The sequence below is a fragment of the Anomaloglossus baeobatrachus genome, chromosome 5 (genome assembly GCF_048569485.1).
Source record: "Anomaloglossus baeobatrachus isolate aAnoBae1 chromosome 5, aAnoBae1.hap1, whole genome shotgun sequence".
NCBI lineage: Eukaryota > Metazoa > Chordata > Amphibia > Anura > Aromobatidae > Anomaloglossus > Anomaloglossus baeobatrachus.
Window position 1 is genome coordinate 286837165 of NC_134357.1, and position 19691 is coordinate 286856855.

Consider the following 19691-nt stretch of genomic DNA (forward strand, 5'->3'; position numbering starts at 1 on the left):
ATCAGTGAGTTTTCAGAAATACCTTGACTGTGTCAGTATGGAATCGAGGAAGCATTTGCAGCAACATGGTTCGTGGGGTCTAGATGTGCTGGTTTAAGGTTGCAGTCTCTTTGGGTGTGTGGGTTTGAATCCCGCTGGTGCCACTCTTACTACCTCGGAGGTTTTCAAATTCTTATCTCATGTAGCGTAATGATTTGCTTACTTTTTACTGAGCTTATCCTTTAATCTTTTCATATGATACTTGTATATTTTGATGTTTAGGAAAAGACAATTCTCAGAATTATTGCTTTGTCTTTTTGGAGAGTGATATGCCCATTACCACACATACACTACTTTAAAATGAAATCAGCTATACTTGCCTTACTCCAAGGAAGTTGACACGGCTGTCATCCAGGTAGCATGGCCGAGCGGTCTAAGGCGCTGGATTAAGGCTCCAGTCTCTTTGGAGGCGTGGGTTCAAATCCCACTGCTGCCAGCTTTTGCAGTCAGGAAGTTCATGAAAAGTCGAATTTAATAGTAGATTGGGTTGTGCAAAGAACAATCTTGTGATGATGATCAAATTAGGTAAATCAGTGAGTTTTCAGAAATACCTGAACAGTTTTGCTATTTAATGGAGCAAGCATTTGCAGTGTCATGGTCGTGGAGTCTAGATGTGCTGGATTAAGGCTGCAGTCTCTTTGGGTGTGTGGGCTTGAATCCCTCTGCTGCCACCTCCACTACCTCTGAGGTTTTCAAATTCTTATCTCATGTAGCTTAATGATTTGCTTACTTTTAAATGAGCTTATCCTTTAATCTTTTCATATGATACTTGTACATTTTGATGTTTAGGAAAAGACAATTCTCAGAATTATTGCTTTGTCCTGTTGGAGAGAGATATGCCCGTTAGCACACATACACTACTTTAAAATAAAATCAGCTATACTTCCCTTACTCCAAGGACATTTTATCGCTTTTCACCCAGGTAGCATGGCCGAGCGGTCTAAGGCGCTGGATTTAGGCTCCAGTCTCTTTGGAGGCGTGGGTTCAAATCCCACTGCTGCCAGCTTTTAGTGTTGGGCAAAGAACAATCTTGTGACGATTAGCAAATTAGGTAAATCAGTGAGTTTTCAGAAATACCTTGACTGTGTCAGTATGGAATCGAGGAAGCATTTGCAGCAACATGGTTCGTGGGGTCTAGATGTGCTGGTTTAAGGTTGCAGTCTCTTTGGGTGTGTGGGTTTGAATCCCGCTGGTGCCACTCTTACTACCTCGGAGGTTTTCGAATTCTTATCTCATGTAGCGTAATGATTTGCTTACTTTTTACTGAGCTTATCCTTTAATCTTTTCATATGATACTTGTATATTTTGATGTTTAGGAAAAGACAATTCTCAGAATTATTGCTTTGTCTTTTTGGAGAGTGATATGCCCATTACCACACATACACTACTTTAAAATGAAATCAGCTATACTTGCCTTACTCCAAGGAAGTTGACACGGCTGTCATCCAGGTAGCATGGCCGAGCGGTCTAAGGCGCTGGATTAAGGCTCCAGTCTCTTTGGAGGCGTGGGTTCAAATCCCACTGCTGCCAGCTTTTGCAGTCAGGAAGTTCATGAAAAGTCGAATTTAATAGTAGATTGGGTTGTGCAAAGAACAATCTTGTGATGATGATCAAATTAGGTAAATCAGTGAGTTTTCAGAAATACCTGAACAGTTTTGCTATTTAATGGAGCAAGCATTTGCAGTGTCATGGTCGTGGAGTCTAGATGTGCTGGATTAAGGCTGCAGTCTCTTTGGGTGTGTGGGCTTGAATCCCTCTGCTGCCACCTCCACTACCTCTGAGGTTTTCAAATTCTTATCTCATGTAGCTTAATGATTTGCTTACTTTTAAATGAGCTTATCCTTTAATCTTTTCATATGATACTTGTACATTTTGATGTTTAGGAAAAGACAATTCTCAGAATTATTGCTTTGTCCTGTTGGAGAGAGATATGCCCGTTAGCACACATACACTACTTTAAAATAAAATCAGCTATACTTCCCTTACTCCAAGGACATTTTATCGCTTTTCACCCAGGTAGCATGGCCGAGCGGTCTAAGGCGCTGGATTTAGGCTCCAGTCTCTTTGGAGGCGTGGGTTCAAATCCCACTGCTGCCAGCTTTTAGTGTTGGGCAAAGAACAATCTTGTGACGATTAGCAAATTAGGTAAATCAGTGAGTTTTCAGAAATACCTGGACTGTGTCAGTATGGAATCGAGGAAGCATTTGCAGCAACATGGTTCGTGGGGTCTAGATGTGCTGGTTTAAGGTTGCAGTCTCTTTGGGTGTGTGGGTTTGAATCCCGCTGGTGCCACTCTTACTACCTCGGAGGTTTTCAAATTCTTATCTCATGTAGCGTAATGATTTGCTTACTTTTTACTGAGCTTATCCTTTAATCTTTTCATATGATACTTGTATATTTTGATGTTTAGGAAAAGACAATTCTCAGAATTATTGCTTTGTCTTTTTGGAGAGTGATATGCCCATTACCACACATACACTACTTTAAAATGAAATCAGCTATACTTGCCTTACTCCAAGGAAGTTGACACGGCTGTCATCCAGGTAGCATGGCCGAGCGGTCTAAGGCGCTGGATTAAGGCTCCAGTCTCTTTGGAGGCGTGGGTTCAAATCCCACTGCTGCCAGCTTTTGCAGTCAGGAAGTTCATGAAAAGTCGAATTTAATAGTAGATTGGGTTGTGCAAAGAACAATCTTGTGATGATGATCAAATTAGGTAAATCAGTGAGTTTTCAGAAATACCTGAACAGTTTTGCTATTTAATGGAGCAAGCATTTGCAGTGTCATGGTCGTGGAGTCTAGATGTGCTGGATTAAGGCTGCAGTCTCTTTGGGTGTGTGGGCTTGAATCCCTCTGCTGCCACCTCCACTACCTCTGAGGTTTTCAAATTCTTATCTCATGTAGCTTAATGATTTGCTTACTTTTAAATGAGCTTATCCTTTAATCTTTTCATATGATACTTGTACATTTTGATGTTTAGGAAAAGACAATTCTCAGAATTATTGCTTTGTCCTGTTGGAGAGAGATATGCCCGTTAGCACACATACACTACTTTAAAATAAAATCAGCTATACTTCCCTTACTCCAAGGACATTTTATCGCTTTTCACCCAGGTAGCATGGCCGAGCGGTCTAAGGCGCTGGATTTAGGCTCCAGTCTCTTTGGAGGCGTGGGTTCAAATCCCACTGCTGCCAGCTTTTAGTGTTGGGCAAAGAACAATCTTGTGACGATTAGCAAATTAGGTAAATCAGTGAGTTTTCAGAAATACCTTGACTGTGTCAGTATGGAATCGAGGAAGCATTTGCAGCAACATGGTTCGTGGGGTCTAGATGTGCTGGTTTAAGGTTGCAGTCTCTTTGGGTGTGTGGGTTTGAATCCCGCTGGTGCCACTCTTACTACCTCGGAGGTTTTCAAATTCTTATCTCATGTAGCGTAATGATTTGCTTACTTTTTACTGAGCTTATCCTTTAATCTTTTCATATGATACTTGTATATTTTGATGTTTAGGAAAAGACAATTCTCAGAATTATTGCTTTGTCTTTTTGGAGAGTGATATGCCCATTACCACACATACACTACTTTAAAATGAAATCAGCTATACTTGCCTTACTCCAAGGAAGTTGACACGGCTGTCATCCAGGTAGCATGGCCGAGCGGTCTAAGGCGCTGGATTAAGGCTCCAGTCTCTTTGGAGGCGTGGGTTCAAATCCCACTGCTGCCAGCTTTTGCAGTCAGGAAGTTCATGAAAAGTCGAATTTAATAGTAGATTGGGTTGTGCAAAGAACAATCTTGTGATGATGATCAAATTAGGTAAATCAGTGAGTTTTCAGAAATACCTGAACAGTTTTGCTATTTAATGGAGCAAGCATTTGCAGTGTCATGGTCGTGGAGTCTAGATGTGCTGGATTAAGGCTGCAGTCTCTTTGGGTGTGTGGGCTTGAATCCCTCTGCTGCCACCTCCACTACCTCTGAGGTTTTCAAATTCTTATCTCATGTAGCTTAATGATTTGCTTACTTTTAAATGAGCTTATCCTTTAATCTTTTCATATGATACTTGTACATTTTGATGTTTAGGAAAAGACAATTCTCAGAATTATTGCTTTGTCCTGTTGGAGAGAGATATGCCCGTTAGCACACATACACTACTTTAAAATAAAATCAGCTATACTTCCCTTACTCCAAGGACATTTTATCGCTTTTCACCCAGGTAGCATGGCCGAGCGGTCTAAGGCGCTGGATTTAGGCTCCAGTCTCTTTGGAGGCGTGGGTTCAAATCCCACTGCTGCCAGCTTTTAGTGTTGGGCAAAGAACAATCTTGTGACGATTAGCAAATTAGGTAAATCAGTGAGTTTTCAGAAATACCTGGACTGTGTCAGTATGGAATCGAGGAAGCATTTGCAGCAACATGGTTCGTGGGGTCTAGATGTGCTGGTTTAAGGTTGCAGTCTCTTTGGGTGTGTGGGTTTGAATCCCGCTGGTGCCACTCTTACTACCTCGGAGGTTTTCAAATTCTTATCTCATGTAGCGTAATGATTTGCTTACTTTTTACTGAGCTTATCCTTTAATCTTTTCATATGATACTTGTATATTTTGATGTTTAGGAAAAGACAATTCTCAGAATTATTGCTTTGTCTTTTTGGAGAGTGATATGCCCATTACCACACATACACTACTTTAAAATGAAATCAGCTATACTTGCCTTACTCCAAGGAAGTTGACACAGCTGTCATCCAGGTAGCATGGCCGAGCGGTCTAAGGCGCTGGATTAAGGCTCCAGTCTCTTTGGAGGCGTGGGTTCAAATCCCACTGCTGCCAGCTTTTGCAGTCAGGAAGTTCATGAAAAGTCGAATTTAATAGTAGATTGGGTTGTGCAAAGAACAATCTTGTGATGATGATCAAATTAGGTAAATCAGTGAGTTTTCAGAAATACCTGAACAGTTTTGCTATTTAATGGAGCAAGCATTTGCAGTGTCATGGTCGTGGAGTCTAGATGTGCTGGATTAAGGCTGCAGTCTCTTTGGGTGTGTGGGCTTGAATCCCTCTGCTGCCACCTCCACTACCTCTGAGGTTTTCAAATTCTTATCTCATGTAGCTTAATGATTTGCTTACTTTTAAATGAGCTTATCCTTTAATCTTTTCATATGATACTTGTACATTTTGATGTTTAGGAAAAGACAATTCTCAGAATTATTGCTTTGTCCTGTTGGAGAGAGATATGCCCGTTAGCACACATACACTACTTTAAAATAAAATCAGCTATACTTCCCTTACTCCAAGGACATTTTATCGCTTTTCACCCAGGTAGCATGGCCGAGCGGTCTAAGGCGCTGGATTTAGGCTCCAGTCTCTTTGGAGGCGTGGGTTCAAATCCCACTGCTGCCAGCTTTTAGTGTTGGGCAAAGAACAATCTTGTGACGATTAGCAAATTAGGTAAATCAGTGAGTTTTCAGAAATACCTGGACTGTGTCAGTATGGAATCGAGGAAGCATTTGCAGCAACATGGTTCGTGGGGTCTAGATGTGCTGGTTTAAGGTTGCAGTCTCTTTGGGTGTGTGGGTTTGAATCCCGCTGGTGCCACTCTTACTACCTCGGAGGTTTTCAAATTCTTATCTCATGTAGCGTAATGATTTGCTTACTTTTTACTGAGCTTATCCTTTAATCTTTTCATATGATACTTGTATATTTTGATGTTTAGGAAAAGACAATTCTCAGAATTATTGCTTTGTCTTTTTGGAGAGTGATATGCCCATTACCACACATACACTACTTTAAAATGAAATCAGCTATACTTGCCTTACTCCAAGGAAGTTGACACGGCTGTCATCCAGGTAGCATGGCCGAGCGGTCTAAGGCGCTGGATTAAGGCTCCAGTCTCTTTGGAGGCGTGGGTTCAAATCCCACTGCTGCCAGCTTTTGCAGTCAGGAAGTTCATGAAAAGTCGAATTTAATAGTAGATTGGGTTGTGCAAAGAACAATCTTGTGATGATGATCAAATTAGGTAAATCAGTGAGTTTTCAGAAATACCTGAACAGTTTTGCTATTTAATGGAGCAAGCATTTGCAGTGTCATGGTCGTGGAGTCTAGATGTGCTGGATTAAGGCTGCAGTCTCTTTGGGTGTGTGGGCTTGAATCCCTCTGCTGCCACCTCCACTACCTCTGAGGTTTTCAAATTCTTATCTCATGTAGCTTAATGATTTGCTTACTTTTAAATGAGCTTATCCTTTAATCTTTTCATATGATACTTGTACATTTTGATGTTTAGGAAAAGACAATTCTCAGAATTATTGCTTTGTCCTGTTGGAGAGAGATATGCCCGTTAGCACACATACACTACTTTAAAATAAAATCAGCTATACTTCCCTTACTCCAAGGACATTTTATCGCTTTTCACCCAGGTAGCATGGCCGAGCGGTCTAAGGCGCTGGATTTAGGCTCCAGTCTCTTTGGAGGCGTGGGTTCAAATCCCACTGCTGCCAGCTTTTAGTGTTGGGCAAAGAACAATCTTGTGACGATTAGCAAATTAGGTAAATCAGTGAGTTTTCAGAAATACCTTGACTGTGTCAGTATGGAATCGAGGAAGCATTTGCAGCAACATGGTTCGTGGGGTCTAGATGTGCTGGTTTAAGGTTGCAGTCTCTTTGGGTGTGTGGGTTTGAATCCCGCTGGTGCCACTCTTATTACCTCGGAGGTTTTCAAATTCTTATCTCATGTAGCGTAATGATTTGCTTACTTTTTACTGAGCTTATCCTTTAATCTTTTCATATGATACTTGTATATTTTGATGTTTAGGAAAAGACAATTCTCAGAATTATTGCTTTGTCTTTTTGGAGAGTGATATGCCCATTACCACACATACACTACTTTAAAATGAAATCAGCTATACTTGCCTTACTCCAAGGAAGTTGACACGGCTGTCATCCAGGTAGCATGGCCGAGCGGTCTAAGGCGCTGGATTAAGGCTCCAGTCTCTTTGGAGGCGTGGGTTCAAATCCCACTGCTGCCAGCTTTTGCAGTCAGGAAGTTCATGAAAAGTCGAATTTAATAGTAGATTGGGTTGTGCAAAGAACAATCTTGTGATGATGATCAAATTAGGTAAATCAGTGAGTTTTCAGAAATACCTGAACAGTTTTGCTATTTAATGGAGCAAGCATTTGCAGTGTCATGGTCGTGGAGTCTAGATGTGCTGGATTAAGGCTGCAGTCTCTTTGGGTGTGTGGGCTTGAATCCCTCTGCTGCCACCTCCACTACCTCTGAGGTTTTCAAATTCTTATCTCATGTAGCTTAATGATTTGCTTACTTTTAAATGAGCTTATCCTTTAATCTTTTCATATGATACTTGTACATTTTGATGTTTAGGAAAAGACAATTCTCAGAATTATTGCTTTGTCCTGTTGGAGAGAGATATGCCCGTTAGCACACATACACTACTTTAAAATAAAATCAGCTATACTTCCCTTACTCCAAGGACATTTTATCGCTTTTCACCCAGGTAGCATGGCCGAGCGGTCTAAGGCGCTGGATTTAGGCTCCAGTCTCTTTGGAGGCGTGGGTTCAAATCCCACTGCTGCCAGCTTTTAGTGTTGGGCAAAGAACAATCTTGTGACGATTAGCAAATTAGGTAAATCAGTGAGTTTTCAGAAATACCTGGACTGTGTCAGTATGGAATCGAGGAAGCATTTGCAGCAACATGGTTCGTGGGGTCTAGATGTGCTGGTTTAAGGTTGCAGTCTCTTTGGGTGTGTGGGTTTGAATCCCGCTGGTGCCACTCTTACTACCTCGGAGGTTTTCAAATTCTTATCTCATGTAGCGTAATGATTTGCTTACTTTTTACTGAGCTTATCCTTTAATCTTTTCATATGATACTTGTATATTTTGATGTTTAGGAAAAGACAATTCTCAGAATTATTGCTTTGTCTTTTTGGAGAGTGATATGCCCATTACCACACATACACTACTTTAAAATGAAATCAGCTATACTTGCCTTACTCCAAGGAAGTTGACACGGCTGTCATCCAGGTAGCATGGCCGAGCGGTCTAAGGCGCTGGATTAAGGCTCCAGTCTCTTTGGAGGCGTGGGTTCAAATCCCACTGCTGCCAGCTTTTGCAGTCAGGAAGTTCATGAAAAGTCGAATTTAATAGTAGATTGGGTTGTGCAAAGAACAATCTTGTGATGATGATCAAATTAGGTAAATCAGTGAGTTTTCAGAAATACCTGAACAGTTTTGCTATTTAATGGAGCAAGCATTTGCAGTGTCATGGTCGTGGAGTCTAGATGTGCTGGATTAAGGCTGCAGTCTCTTTGGGTGTGTGGGCTTGAATCCCTCTGCTGCCACCTCCACTACCTCTGAGGTTTTCAAATTCTTATCTCATGTAGCTTAATGATTTGCTTACTTTTAAATGAGCTTATCCTTTAATCTTTTCATATGATACTTGTACATTTTGATGTTTAGGAAAAGACAATTCTCAGAATTATTGCTTTGTCCTGTTGGAGAGAGATATGCCCGTTAGCACACATACACTACTTTAAAATAAAATCAGCTATACTTCCCTTACTCCAAGGACATTTTATCGCTTTTCACCCAGGTAGCATGGCCGAGCGGTCTAAGGCGCTGGATTTAGGCTCCAGTCTCTTTGGAGGCGTGGGTTCAAATCCCACTGCTGCCAGCTTTTAGTGTTGGGCAAAGAACAATCTTGTGACGATTAGCAAATTAGGTAAATCAGTGAGTTTTCAGAAATACCTTGACTGTGTCAGTATGGAATCGAGGAAGCATTTGCAGCAACATGGTTCGTGGGGTCTAGATGTGCTGGTTTAAGGTTGCAGTCTCTTTGGGTGTGTGGGTTTGAATCCCGCTGGTGCCACTCTTACTACCTCGGAGGTTTTCAAATTCTTATCTCATGTAGCGTAATGATTTGCTTACTTTTTACTGAGCTTATCCTTTAATCTTTTCATATGATACTTGTATATTTTGATGTTTAGGAAAAGACAATTCTCAGAATTATTGCTTTGTCTTTTTGGAGAGTGATATGCCCATTACCACACATACACTACTTTAAAATGAAATCAGCTATACTTGCCTTACTCCAAGGAAGTTGACACGGCTGTCATCCAGGTAGCATGGCCGAGCGGTCTAAGGCGCTGGATTAAGGCTCCAGTCTCTTTGGAGGCGTGGGTTCAAATCCCACTGCTGCCAGCTTTTGCAGTCAGGAAGTTCATGAAAAGTCGAATTTAATAGTAGATTGGGTTGTGCAAAGAACAATCTTGTGATGATGATCAAATTAGGTAAATCAGTGAGTTTTCAGAAATACCTGAACAGTTTTGCTATTTAATGGAGCAAGCATTTGCAGTGTCATGGTCGTGGAGTCTAGATGTGCTGGATTAAGGCTGCAGTCTCTTTGGGTGTGTGGGCTTGAATCCCTCTGCTGCCACCTCCACTACCTCTGAGGTTTTCAAATTCTTATCTCATGTAGCTTAATGATTTGCTTACTTTTAAATGAGCTTATCCTTTAATCTTTTCATATGATACTTGTACATTTTGATGTTTAGGAAAAGACAATTCTCAGAATTATTGCTTTGTCCTGTTGGAGAGAGATATGCCCGTTAGCACACATACACTACTTTAAAATAAAATCAGCTATACTTCCCTTACTCCAAGGACATTTTATCGCTTTTCACCCAGGTAGCATGGCCGAGCGGTCTAAGGCGCTGGATTTAGGCTCCAGTCTCTTTGGAGGCGTGGGTTCAAATCCCACTGCTGCCAGCTTTTAGTGTTGGGCAAAGAACAATCTTGTGACGATTAGCAAATTAGGTAAATCAGTGAGTTTTCAGAAATACCTGGACTGTGTCAGTATGGAATCGAGGAAGCATTTGCAGCAACATGGTTCGTGGGGTCTAGATGTGCTGGTTTAAGGTTGCAGTCTCTTTGGGTGTGTGGGTTTGAATCCCGCTGGTGCCACTCTTACTACCTCGGAGGTTTTCAAATTCTTATCTCATGTAGCGTAATGATTTGCTTACTTTTTACTGAGCTTATCCTTTAATCTTTTCATATGATACTTGTATATTTTGATGTTTAGGAAAAGACAATTCTCAGAATTATTGCTTTGTCTTTTTGGAGAGTGATATGCCCATTACCACACATACACTACTTTAAAATGAAATCAGCTATACTTGCCTTACTCCAAGGAAGTTGACACGGCTGTCATCCAGGTAGCATGGCCGAGCGGTCTAAGGCGCTGGATTAAGGCTCCAGTCTCTTTGGAGGCGTGGGTTCAAATCCCACTGCTGCCAGCTTTTGCAGTCAGGAAGTTCATGAAAAGTCGAATTTAATAGTAGATTGGGTTGTGCAAAGAACAATCTTGTGATGATGATCAAATTAGGTAAATCAGTGAGTTTTCAGAAATACCTGAACATTTTTGCTATTTAATGGAGCAAGCATTTGCAGTGTCATGGTCGTGGAGTCTAGATGTGCTGGATTAAGGCTGCAGTCTCTTTGGGTGTGTGGGCTTGAATCCCTCTGCTGCCACCTCCACTACCTCTGAGGTTTTCAAATTCTTATCTCATGTAGCTTAATGATTTGCTTACTTTTAAATGAGCTTATCCTTTAATCTTTTCATATGATACTTGTACATTTTGATGTTTAGGAAAAGACAATTCTCAGAATTATTGCTTTGTCCTGTTGGAGAGAGATATGCCCGTTAGCACACATACACTACTTTAAAATAAAATCAGCTATACTTCCCTTACTCCAAGGACATTTTATCGCTTTTCACCCAGGTAGCATGGCCGAGCGGTCTAAGGCGCTGGATTTAGGCTCCAGTCTCTTTGGAGGCGTGGGTTCAAATCCCACTGCTGCCAGCTTTTAGTGTTGGGCAAAGAACAATCTTGTGACGATTAGCAAATTAGGTAAATCAGTGAGTTTTCAGAAATACCTGGACTGTGTCAGTATGGAATCGAGGAAGCATTTGCAGCAACATGGTTCGTGGGGTCTAGATGTGCTGGTTTAAGGTTGCAGTCTCTTTGGGTGTGTGGGTTTGAATCCCGCTGGTGCCACTCTTACTACCTCGGAGGTTTTCAAATTCTTATCTCATGTAGCGTAATGATTTGCTTACTTTTTACTGAGCTTATCCTTTAATCTTTTCATATGATACTTGTATATTTTGATGTTTAGGAAAAGACAATTCTCAGAATTATTGCTTTGTCTTTTTGGAGAGTGATATGCCCATTACCACACATACACTACTTTAAAATGAAATCAGCTATACTTGCCTTACTCCAAGGAAGTTGACACGGCTGTCATCCAGGTAGCATGGCCGAGCGGTCTAAGGCGCTGGATTAAGGCTCCAGTCTCTTTGGAGGCGTGGGTTCAAATCCCACTGCTGCCAGCTTTTGCAGTCAGGAAGTTCATGAAAAGTCGAATTTAATAGTAGATTGGGTTGTGCAAAGAACAATCTTGTGATGATGATCAAATTAGGTAAATCAGTGAGTTTTCAGAAATACCTGAACAGTTTTGCTATTTAATGGAGCAAGCATTTGCAGTGTCATGGTCGTGGAGTCTAGATGTGCTGGATTAAGGCTGCAGTCTCTTTGGGTGTGTGGGCTTGAATCCCTCTGCTGCCACCTCCACTACCTCTGAGGTTTTCAAATTCTTATCTCATGTAGCTTAATGATTTGCTTACTTTTAAATGAGCTTATCCTTTAATCTTTTCATATGATACTTGTACATTTTGATGTTTAGGAAAAGACAATTCTCAGAATTATTGCTTTGTCCTGTTGGAGAGAGATATGCCCGTTAGCACACATACACTACTTTAAAATAAAATCAGCTATACTTCCCTTACTCCAAGGACATTTTATCGCTTTTCACCCAGGTAGCATGGCCGAGCGGTCTAAGGCGCTGGATTTAGGCTCCAGTCTCTTTGGAGGCGTGGGTTCAAATCCCACTGCTGCCAGCTTTTAGTGTTGGGCAAAGAACAATCTTGTGACGATTAGCAAATTAGGTAAATCAGTGAGTTTTCAGAAATACCTTGACTGTGTCAGTATGGAATCGAGGAAGCATTTGCAGCAACATGGTTCGTGGGGTCTAGATGTGCTGGTTTAAGGTTGCAGTCTCTTTGGGTGTGTGGGTTTGAATCCCGCTGGTGCCACTCTTACTACCTCGGAGGTTTTCAAATTCTTATCTCATGTAGCGTAATGATTTGCTTACTTTTTACTGAGCTTATCCTTTAATCTTTTCATATGATACTTGTATATTTTGATGTTTAGGAAAAGACAATTCTCAGAATTATTGCTTTGTCTTTTTGGAGAGTGATATGCCCATTACCACACATACACTACTTTAAAATGAAATCAGCTATACTTGCCTTACTCCAAGGAAGTTGACACGGCTGTCATCCAGGTAGCATGGCCGAGCGGTCTAAGGCGCTGGATTAAGGCTCCAGTCTCTTTGGAGGCGTGGGTTCAAATCCCACTGCTGCCAGCTTTTGCAGTCAGGAAGTTCATGAAAAGTCGAATTTAATAGTAGATTGGGTTGTGCAAAGAACAATCTTGTGATGATGATCAAATTAGGTAAATCAGTGAGTTTTCAGAAATACCTGAACAGTTTTGCTATTTAATGGAGCAAGCATTTGCAGTGTCATGGTCGTGGAGTCTAGATGTGCTGGATTAAGGCTGCAGTCTCTTTGGGTGTGTGGGCTTGAATCCCTCTGCTGCCACCTCCACTACCTCTGAGGTTTTCAAATTCTTATCTCATGTAGCTTAATGATTTGCTTACTTTTAAATGAGCTTATCCTTTAATCTTTTCATATGATACTTGTACATTTTGATGTTTAGGAAAAGACAATTCTCAGAATTATTGCTTTGTCCTGTTGGAGAGAGATATGCCCGTTAGCACACATACACTACTTTAAAATAAAATCAGCTATACTTCCCTTACTCCAAGGACATTTTATCGCTTTTCACCCAGGTAGCATGGCCGAGCGGTCTAAGGCGCTGGATTTAGGCTCCAGTCTCTTTGGAGGCGTGGGTTCAAATCCCACTGCTGCCAGCTTTTAGTGTTGGGCAAAGAACAATCTTGTGACGATTAGCAAATTAGGTAAATCAGTGAGTTTTCAGAAATACCTGGACTGTGTCAGTATGGAATCGAGGAAGCATTTGCAGCAACATGGTTCGTGGGGTCTAGATGTGCTGGTTTAAGGTTGCAGTCTCTTTGGGTGTGTGGGTTTGAATCCCGCTGGTGCCACTCTTACTACCTCGGAGGTTTTCAAATTCTTATCTCATGTAGCGTAATGATTTGCTTACTTTTTACTGAGCTTATCCTTTAATCTTTTCATATGATACTTGTATATTTTGATGTTTAGGAAAAGACAATTCTCAGAATTATTGCTTTGTCTTTTTGGAGAGTGATATGCCCATTACCACACATACACTACTTTAAAATGAAATCAGCTATACTTGCCTTACTCCAAGGAAGTTGACACGGCTGTCATCCAGGTAGCATGGCCGAGCGGTCTAAGGCGCTGGATTAAGGCTCCAGTCTCTTTGGAGGCGTGGGTTCAAATCCCACTGCTGCCAGCTTTTGCAGTCAGGAAGTTCATGAAAAGTCGAATTTAATAGTAGATTGGGTTGTGCAAAGAACAATCTTGTGATGATGATCAAATTAGGTAAATCAGTGAGTTTTCAGAAATACCTGAACAGTTTTGCTATTTAATGGAGCAAGCATTTGCAGTGTCATGGTCGTGGAGTCTAGATGTGCTGGATTAAGGCTGCAGTCTCTTTGGGTGTGTGGGCTTGAATCCCTCTGCTGCCACCTCCACTACCTCTGAGGTTTTCAAATTCTTATCTCATGTAGCTTAATGATTTGCTTACTTTTAAATGAGCTTATCCTTTAATCTTTTCATATGATACTTGTACATTTTGATGTTTAGGAAAAGACAATTCTCAGAATTATTGCTTTGTCCTGTTGGAGAGAGATATGCCCGTTAGCACACATACACTACTTTAAAATAAAATCAGCTATACTTCCCTTACTCCAAGGACATTTTATCGCTTTTCACCCAGGTAGCATGGCCGAGCGGTCTAAGGCGCTGGATTTAGGCTCCAGTCTCTTTGGAGGCGTGGGTTCAAATCCCACTGCTGCCAGCTTTTAGTGTTGGGCAAAGAACAATCTTGTGACGATTAGCAAATTAGGTAAATCAGTGAGTTTTCAGAAATACCTGGACTGTGTCAGTATGGAATCGAGGAAGCATTTGCAGCAACATGGTTCGTGGGGTCTAGATGTGCTGGTTTAAGGTTGCAGTCTCTTTGGGTGTGTGGGTTTGAATCCCGCTGGTGCCACTCTTACTACCTCGGAGGTTTTCAAATTCTTATCTCATGTAGCGTAATGATTTGCTTACTTTTTACTGAGCTTATCCTTTAATCTTTTCATATGATACTTGTATATTTTGATGTTTAGGAAAAGACAATTCTCAGAATTATTGCTTTGTCTTTTTGGAGAGTGATATGCCCATTACCACACATACACTACTTTAAAATGAAATCAGCTATACTTGCCTTACTCCAAGGAAGTTGACACGGCTGTCATCCAGGTAGCATGGCCGAGCGGTCTAAGGCGCTGGATTAAGGCTCCAGTCTCTTTGGAGGCGTGGGTTCAAATCCCACTGCTGCCAGCTTTTGCAGTCAGGAAGTTCATGAAAAGTCGAATTTAATAGTAGATTGGGTTGTGCAAAGAACAATCTTGTGATGATGATCAAATTAGGTAAATCAGTGAGTTTTCAGAAATACCTGAACAGTTTTGCTATTTAATGGAGCAAGCATTTGCAGTGTCATGGTCGTGGAGTCTAGATGTGCTGGATTAAGGCTGCAGTCTCTTTGGGTGTGTGGGCTTGAATCCCTCTGCTGCCACCTCCACTACCTCTGAGGTTTTCAAATTCTTATCTCATGTAGCTTAATGATTTGCTTACTTTTAAATGAGCTTATCCTTTAATCTTTTCATATGATACTTGTACATTTTGATGTTTAGGAAAAGACAATTCTCAGAATTATTGCTTTGTCCTGTTGGAGAGAGATATGCCCGTTAGCACACATACACTACTTTAAAATAAAATCAGCTATACTTCCCTTACTCCAAGGACATTTTATCGCTTTTCACCCAGGTAGCATGGCCGAGCGGTCTAAGGCGCTGGATTTAGGCTCCAGTCTCTTTGGAGGCGTGGGTTCAAATCCCACTGCTGCCAGCTTTTAGTGTTGGGCAAAGAACAATCTTGTGACGATTAGCAAATTAGGTAAATCAGTGAGTTTTCAGAAATACCTTGACTGTGTCAGTATGGAATCGAGGAAGCATTTGCAGCAACATGGTTCGTGGGGTCTAGATGTGCTGGTTTAAGGTTGCAGTCTCTTTGGGTGTGTGGGTTTGAATCCCGCTGGTGCCACTCTTACTACCTCGGAGGTTTTCAAATTCTTATCTCATGTAGCGTAATGATTTGCTTACTTTTTACTGAGCTTATCCTTTAATCTTTTCATATGATACTTGTATATTTTGATGTTTAGGAAAAGACAATTCTCAGAATTATTGCTTTGTCTTTTTGGAGAGTGATATGCCCATTACCACACATACACTACTTTAAAATGAAATCAGCTATACTTGCCTTACTCCAAGGAAGTTGACACGGCTGTCATCCAGGTAGCATGGCCGAGCGGTCTAAGGCGCTGGATTAAGGCTCCAGTCTCTTTGGAGGCGTGGGTTCAAATCCCACTGCTGCCAGCTTTTGCAGTCAGGAAGTTCATGAAAAGTCGAATTTAATAGTAGATTGGGTTGTGCAAAGAACAATCTTGTGATGATGATCAAATTAGGTAAATCAGTGAGTTTTCAGAAATACCTGAACAGTTTTGCTATTTAATGGAGCAAGCATTTGCAGTGTCATGGTCGTGGAGTCTAGATGTGCTGGATTAAGGCTGCAGTCTCTTTGGGTGTGTGGGCTTGAATCCCTCTGCTGCCACCTCCACTACCTCTGAGGTTTTCAAATTCTTATCTCATGTAGCTTAATGATTTGCTTACTTTTAAATGAGCTTATCCTTTAATCTTTTCATATGATACTTGTACATTTTGATGTTTAGGAAAAGACAATTCTCAGAATTATTGCTTTGTCCTGTTGGAGAGAGATATGCCCGTTAGCACACATACACTACTTTAAAATAAAATCAGCTATACTTCCCTTACTCCAAGGACATTTTATCGCTTTTCACCCAGGTAGCATGGCCGAGCGGTCTAAGGCGCTGGATTTAGGCTCCAGTCTCTTTGGAGGCGTGGGTTCAAATCCCACTGCTGCCAGCTTTTAGTGTTGGGCAAAGAACAATCTTGTGACGATTAGCAAATTAGGTAAATCAGTGAGTTTTCAGAAATACCTGGACTGTGTCAGTATGGAATCGAGGAAGCATTTGCAGCAACATGGTTCGTGGGGTCTAGATGTGCTGGTTTAAGGTTGCAGTCTCTTTGGGTGTGTGGGTTTGAATCCCGCTGGTGCCACTCTTACTACCTCGGAGGTTTTCAAATTCTTATCTCATGTAGCGTAATAATTTGCTTACTTTTTACTGAGCTTATCCTTTAATCTTTTCATATGATACTTGTATATTTTGATGTTTAGGAAAAGACAATTCTCAGAATTATTGCTTTGTCTTTTTGGAGAGTGATATGCCCATTACCACACATACACTACTTTAAAATGAAATCAGCTATACTTGCCTTACTCCAAGGAAGTTGACACGGCTGTCATCCAGGTAGCATGGCCGAGCGGTCTAAGGCGCTGGATTAAGGCTCCAGTCTCTTTGGAGGCGTGGGTTCAAATCCCACTGCTGCCAGCTTTTGCAGTCAGGAAGTTCATGAAAAGTCGAATTTAATAGTAGATTGGGTTGTGCAAAGAACAATCTTGTGATGATGATCAAATTAGGTAAATCAGTGAGTTTTCAGAAATACCTGAACAGTTTTGCTATTTAATGGAGCAAGCATTTGCAGTGTCATGGTCGTGGAGTCTAGATGTGCTGGATTAAGGCTGCAGTCTCTTTGGGTGTGTGGGCTTGAATCCCTCTGCTGCCACCTCCACTACCTCTGAGGTTTTCAAATTCTTATCTCATGTAGCTTAATGATTTGCTTACTTTTAAATGAGCTTATCCTTTAATCTTTTCATATGATACTTGTACATTTTGATGTTTAGGAAAAGACAATTCTCAGAATTATTGCTTTGTCCTGTTGGAGAGAGATATGCCCGTTAGCACACATACACTACTTTAAAATAAAATCAGCTATACTTCCCTTACTCCAAGGACATTTTATCGCTTTTCACCCAGGTAGCATGGCCGAGCGGTCTAAGGCGCTGGATTTAGGCTCCAGTCTCTTTGGAGGCGTGGGTTCAAATCCCACTGCTGCCAGCTTTTAGTGTTGGGCAAAGAACAATCTTGTGACGATTAGCAAATTAGGTAAATCAGTGAGTTTTCAGAAATACCTTGACTGTGTCAGTATGGAATCGAGGAAGCATTTGCAGCAACATGGTTCGTGGGGTCTAGATGTGCTGGTTTAAGGTTGCAGTCTCTTTGGGTGTGTGGGTTTGAATCCCGCTGGTGCCACTCTTACTACCTCGGAGGTTTTCAAATTCTTATCTCATGTAGCGTAATGATTTGCTTACTTTTTACTGAGCTTATCCTTTAATCTTTTCATATGATACTTGTATATTTTGATGTTTAGGAAAAGACAATTCTCAGAATTATTGCTTTGTCTTTTTGGAGAGTGATATGCCCATTACCACACATACACTACTTTAAAATGAAATCAGCTATACTTGCCTTACTCCAAGGAAGTTGACACGGCTGTCATCCAGGTAGCATGGCCGAGCGGTCTAAGGCGCTGGATTAAGGCTCCAGTCTCTTTGGAGGCGTGGGTTCAAATCCCACTGCTGCCAGCTTTTGCAGTCAGGAAGTTCATGAAAAGTCGAATTTAATAGTAGATTGGGTTGTGCAAAGAACAATCTTGTGATGATGATCAAATTAGGTAAATCAGTGAGTTTTCAGAAATACCTGAACAGTTTTGCTATTTAATGGAGCAAGCATTTGCAGTGTCATGGTCGTGGAGTCTAGATGTGCTGGATTAAGGCTGCAGTCTCTTTGGGTGTGTGGGCTTGAATCCCTCTGCTGCCACCTCCACTACCTCTGAGGTTTTCAAATTCTTATCTCATGTAGCTTAATGATTTGCTTACTTTTAAATGAGCTTATCCTTTAATCTTTTCATATGATACTTGTACATTTTGATGTTTAGGAAAAGACAATTCTCAGAATTATTGCTTTGTCCTGTTGGAGAGAGATATGCCCGTTAGCACACATACACTACTTTAAAATAAAATCAGCTATACTTCCCTTACTCCAAGGACATTTTATCGCTTTTCACCCAGGTAGCATGGCCGAGCGGTCTAAGGCGCTGGATTTAGGCTCCAGTCTCTTTGGAGGCGTGGGTTCAAATCCCACTGCTGCCAGCTTTTAGTGTTGGGCAAAGAACAATCTTGTGACGATTAGCAAATTAGGTAAATCAGTGAGTTTTCAGAAATACCTGGACTGTGTCAGTATGGAATCGAGGAAGCATTTGCAGCAACATGGTTCGTGGGGTCTAGATGTGCTGGTTTAAGGTTGCAGTCTCTTTGGGTGTGTGGGTTTGAATCCCGCTGGTGCCACTCTTACTACCTCGGAGGTTTTCAAATTCTTATCTCATGTAGCGTAATGATTTGCTTACTTTTTACTGAGCTTATCCTTTAATCTTTTCATATGATACTTGTATATTTTGATGTTTAGGAAAAGACAATTCTCAGAATTATTGCTTTGTCTTTTTGGAGAGTGATATGCCCATTACCACACATACACTACTTTAAAATGAAATCAGCTATACTTGCCTTACTCCAAGGAAGTTGACACGGCTGTCATCCAGGTAGCATGGCCGAGCGGTCTAAGGCGCTGGATTAAGGCTCCAGTCTCTTTGGAGGCGTGGGTTCAAATCCCACTGCTGCCAGCTTTTGCAGTCAGGAAGTTCATGAAAAGTCGAATTTAATAGTAGATTGGGTTGTGCAAAGAACAATCTTGTGATGATGATCAAATTAGGTAAATCAGTGAGTTTTCAGAAATACCTGAACAGTTTTGCTATTTAATGGAGCAAGCATTTGCAGTGTCATGGTCGTGGAGTCTAGATGTGCTGGATTAAGGCTGCAGTCTCTTTGGGTGTGTGGGCTTGAATCCCTCTGCTGCCACCTCCACTACCTCTGAGGTTTTCAAATTCTTATCTCATGTAGCTTAATGATTTGCTTACTTTTAAATGAGCTTATCCTTTAATCTTTTCATATGATACTTGTACATTTTGATGTTTAGGAAAAGACAATTCTCAGAATTATTGCTTTGTCCTGTTGGAGAGAGATATGCCCGTTAGCACACATACACTACTTTAAAATAAAATCAGCTATACTTCCCTTACTCCAAGGACATTTTATCGCTTTTCACCCAGGTAGCATGGCCGAGCGGTCTAAGGCGCTGGATTTAGGCTCCAGTCTCTTTGGAGGCGTGGGTTCAAATCCCACTGCTGCCAGCTTTTAGTGTTGGGCAAAGAACAATCTTGTGACGATTAGCAAATTAGGTA

At 41.3% G+C, this 19691-nt stretch overlaps 36 non-coding genes across 36 annotated transcripts; all 36 read left to right on the forward strand.

Annotated features, from left to right (window-relative positions):
* Positions 1–393: 393 nt before the first annotated feature.
* On the forward strand, positions 394–475 carry TRNAL-AAG (transfer RNA leucine (anticodon AAG)). Its single transcript has one exon. It is a non-coding gene; the product is annotated as a tRNA-Leu (tRNA).
* Positions 476–960: 485 nt separating this feature from the next.
* TRNAL-UAG (transfer RNA leucine (anticodon UAG)) lies at positions 961–1042 on the forward strand. The gene has a single exon. It is a non-coding gene; the product is annotated as a tRNA-Leu (tRNA).
* A 445-nt stretch (positions 1043–1487) lies between these two features.
* TRNAL-AAG (transfer RNA leucine (anticodon AAG)) lies at positions 1488–1569 on the forward strand. Its single transcript has one exon. It is a non-coding gene; the product is annotated as a tRNA-Leu (tRNA).
* A 485-nt stretch (positions 1570–2054) lies between these two features.
* On the forward strand, positions 2055–2136 carry TRNAL-UAG (transfer RNA leucine (anticodon UAG)). The gene has a single exon. It is a non-coding gene; the product is annotated as a tRNA-Leu (tRNA).
* A 445-nt stretch (positions 2137–2581) lies between these two features.
* On the forward strand, positions 2582–2663 carry TRNAL-AAG (transfer RNA leucine (anticodon AAG)). Its single transcript has one exon. It is a non-coding gene; the product is annotated as a tRNA-Leu (tRNA).
* Positions 2664–3148: 485 nt separating this feature from the next.
* Positions 3149–3230, forward strand: TRNAL-UAG (transfer RNA leucine (anticodon UAG)). Its single transcript has one exon. It is a non-coding gene; the product is annotated as a tRNA-Leu (tRNA).
* A 445-nt stretch (positions 3231–3675) lies between these two features.
* TRNAL-AAG (transfer RNA leucine (anticodon AAG)) lies at positions 3676–3757 on the forward strand. Its single transcript has one exon. It is a non-coding gene; the product is annotated as a tRNA-Leu (tRNA).
* A 485-nt stretch (positions 3758–4242) lies between these two features.
* TRNAL-UAG (transfer RNA leucine (anticodon UAG)) lies at positions 4243–4324 on the forward strand. Its single transcript has one exon. It is a non-coding gene; the product is annotated as a tRNA-Leu (tRNA).
* A 445-nt stretch (positions 4325–4769) lies between these two features.
* On the forward strand, positions 4770–4851 carry TRNAL-AAG (transfer RNA leucine (anticodon AAG)). Its single transcript has one exon. It is a non-coding gene; the product is annotated as a tRNA-Leu (tRNA).
* Positions 4852–5336: 485 nt separating this feature from the next.
* TRNAL-UAG (transfer RNA leucine (anticodon UAG)) lies at positions 5337–5418 on the forward strand. Its single transcript has one exon. It is a non-coding gene; the product is annotated as a tRNA-Leu (tRNA).
* Positions 5419–5863: 445 nt separating this feature from the next.
* Positions 5864–5945, forward strand: TRNAL-AAG (transfer RNA leucine (anticodon AAG)). The gene has a single exon. It is a non-coding gene; the product is annotated as a tRNA-Leu (tRNA).
* Positions 5946–6430: 485 nt separating this feature from the next.
* Positions 6431–6512, forward strand: TRNAL-UAG (transfer RNA leucine (anticodon UAG)). Its single transcript has one exon. It is a non-coding gene; the product is annotated as a tRNA-Leu (tRNA).
* Positions 6513–6957: 445 nt separating this feature from the next.
* TRNAL-AAG (transfer RNA leucine (anticodon AAG)) lies at positions 6958–7039 on the forward strand. Its single transcript has one exon. It is a non-coding gene; the product is annotated as a tRNA-Leu (tRNA).
* Positions 7040–7524: 485 nt separating this feature from the next.
* Positions 7525–7606, forward strand: TRNAL-UAG (transfer RNA leucine (anticodon UAG)). The gene has a single exon. It is a non-coding gene; the product is annotated as a tRNA-Leu (tRNA).
* Positions 7607–8051: 445 nt separating this feature from the next.
* Positions 8052–8133, forward strand: TRNAL-AAG (transfer RNA leucine (anticodon AAG)). Its single transcript has one exon. It is a non-coding gene; the product is annotated as a tRNA-Leu (tRNA).
* Positions 8134–8618: 485 nt separating this feature from the next.
* Positions 8619–8700, forward strand: TRNAL-UAG (transfer RNA leucine (anticodon UAG)). Its single transcript has one exon. It is a non-coding gene; the product is annotated as a tRNA-Leu (tRNA).
* A 445-nt stretch (positions 8701–9145) lies between these two features.
* Positions 9146–9227, forward strand: TRNAL-AAG (transfer RNA leucine (anticodon AAG)). Its single transcript has one exon. It is a non-coding gene; the product is annotated as a tRNA-Leu (tRNA).
* A 485-nt stretch (positions 9228–9712) lies between these two features.
* Positions 9713–9794, forward strand: TRNAL-UAG (transfer RNA leucine (anticodon UAG)). Its single transcript has one exon. It is a non-coding gene; the product is annotated as a tRNA-Leu (tRNA).
* Positions 9795–10239: 445 nt separating this feature from the next.
* Positions 10240–10321, forward strand: TRNAL-AAG (transfer RNA leucine (anticodon AAG)). The gene has a single exon. It is a non-coding gene; the product is annotated as a tRNA-Leu (tRNA).
* A 485-nt stretch (positions 10322–10806) lies between these two features.
* On the forward strand, positions 10807–10888 carry TRNAL-UAG (transfer RNA leucine (anticodon UAG)). Its single transcript has one exon. It is a non-coding gene; the product is annotated as a tRNA-Leu (tRNA).
* A 445-nt stretch (positions 10889–11333) lies between these two features.
* TRNAL-AAG (transfer RNA leucine (anticodon AAG)) lies at positions 11334–11415 on the forward strand. Its single transcript has one exon. It is a non-coding gene; the product is annotated as a tRNA-Leu (tRNA).
* A 485-nt stretch (positions 11416–11900) lies between these two features.
* Positions 11901–11982, forward strand: TRNAL-UAG (transfer RNA leucine (anticodon UAG)). The gene has a single exon. It is a non-coding gene; the product is annotated as a tRNA-Leu (tRNA).
* Positions 11983–12427: 445 nt separating this feature from the next.
* Positions 12428–12509, forward strand: TRNAL-AAG (transfer RNA leucine (anticodon AAG)). The gene has a single exon. It is a non-coding gene; the product is annotated as a tRNA-Leu (tRNA).
* Positions 12510–12994: 485 nt separating this feature from the next.
* Positions 12995–13076, forward strand: TRNAL-UAG (transfer RNA leucine (anticodon UAG)). The gene has a single exon. It is a non-coding gene; the product is annotated as a tRNA-Leu (tRNA).
* Positions 13077–13521: 445 nt separating this feature from the next.
* On the forward strand, positions 13522–13603 carry TRNAL-AAG (transfer RNA leucine (anticodon AAG)). Its single transcript has one exon. It is a non-coding gene; the product is annotated as a tRNA-Leu (tRNA).
* Positions 13604–14088: 485 nt separating this feature from the next.
* TRNAL-UAG (transfer RNA leucine (anticodon UAG)) lies at positions 14089–14170 on the forward strand. Its single transcript has one exon. It is a non-coding gene; the product is annotated as a tRNA-Leu (tRNA).
* A 445-nt stretch (positions 14171–14615) lies between these two features.
* TRNAL-AAG (transfer RNA leucine (anticodon AAG)) lies at positions 14616–14697 on the forward strand. Its single transcript has one exon. It is a non-coding gene; the product is annotated as a tRNA-Leu (tRNA).
* A 485-nt stretch (positions 14698–15182) lies between these two features.
* On the forward strand, positions 15183–15264 carry TRNAL-UAG (transfer RNA leucine (anticodon UAG)). The gene has a single exon. It is a non-coding gene; the product is annotated as a tRNA-Leu (tRNA).
* A 445-nt stretch (positions 15265–15709) lies between these two features.
* TRNAL-AAG (transfer RNA leucine (anticodon AAG)) lies at positions 15710–15791 on the forward strand. Its single transcript has one exon. It is a non-coding gene; the product is annotated as a tRNA-Leu (tRNA).
* Positions 15792–16276: 485 nt separating this feature from the next.
* Positions 16277–16358, forward strand: TRNAL-UAG (transfer RNA leucine (anticodon UAG)). The gene has a single exon. It is a non-coding gene; the product is annotated as a tRNA-Leu (tRNA).
* A 445-nt stretch (positions 16359–16803) lies between these two features.
* On the forward strand, positions 16804–16885 carry TRNAL-AAG (transfer RNA leucine (anticodon AAG)). Its single transcript has one exon. It is a non-coding gene; the product is annotated as a tRNA-Leu (tRNA).
* Positions 16886–17370: 485 nt separating this feature from the next.
* On the forward strand, positions 17371–17452 carry TRNAL-UAG (transfer RNA leucine (anticodon UAG)). Its single transcript has one exon. It is a non-coding gene; the product is annotated as a tRNA-Leu (tRNA).
* A 445-nt stretch (positions 17453–17897) lies between these two features.
* On the forward strand, positions 17898–17979 carry TRNAL-AAG (transfer RNA leucine (anticodon AAG)). The gene has a single exon. It is a non-coding gene; the product is annotated as a tRNA-Leu (tRNA).
* Positions 17980–18464: 485 nt separating this feature from the next.
* Positions 18465–18546, forward strand: TRNAL-UAG (transfer RNA leucine (anticodon UAG)). The gene has a single exon. It is a non-coding gene; the product is annotated as a tRNA-Leu (tRNA).
* Positions 18547–18991: 445 nt separating this feature from the next.
* On the forward strand, positions 18992–19073 carry TRNAL-AAG (transfer RNA leucine (anticodon AAG)). The gene has a single exon. It is a non-coding gene; the product is annotated as a tRNA-Leu (tRNA).
* A 485-nt stretch (positions 19074–19558) lies between these two features.
* Positions 19559–19640, forward strand: TRNAL-UAG (transfer RNA leucine (anticodon UAG)). Its single transcript has one exon. It is a non-coding gene; the product is annotated as a tRNA-Leu (tRNA).
* The last annotated feature ends 51 nt before the right edge of the window (positions 19641–19691 follow it).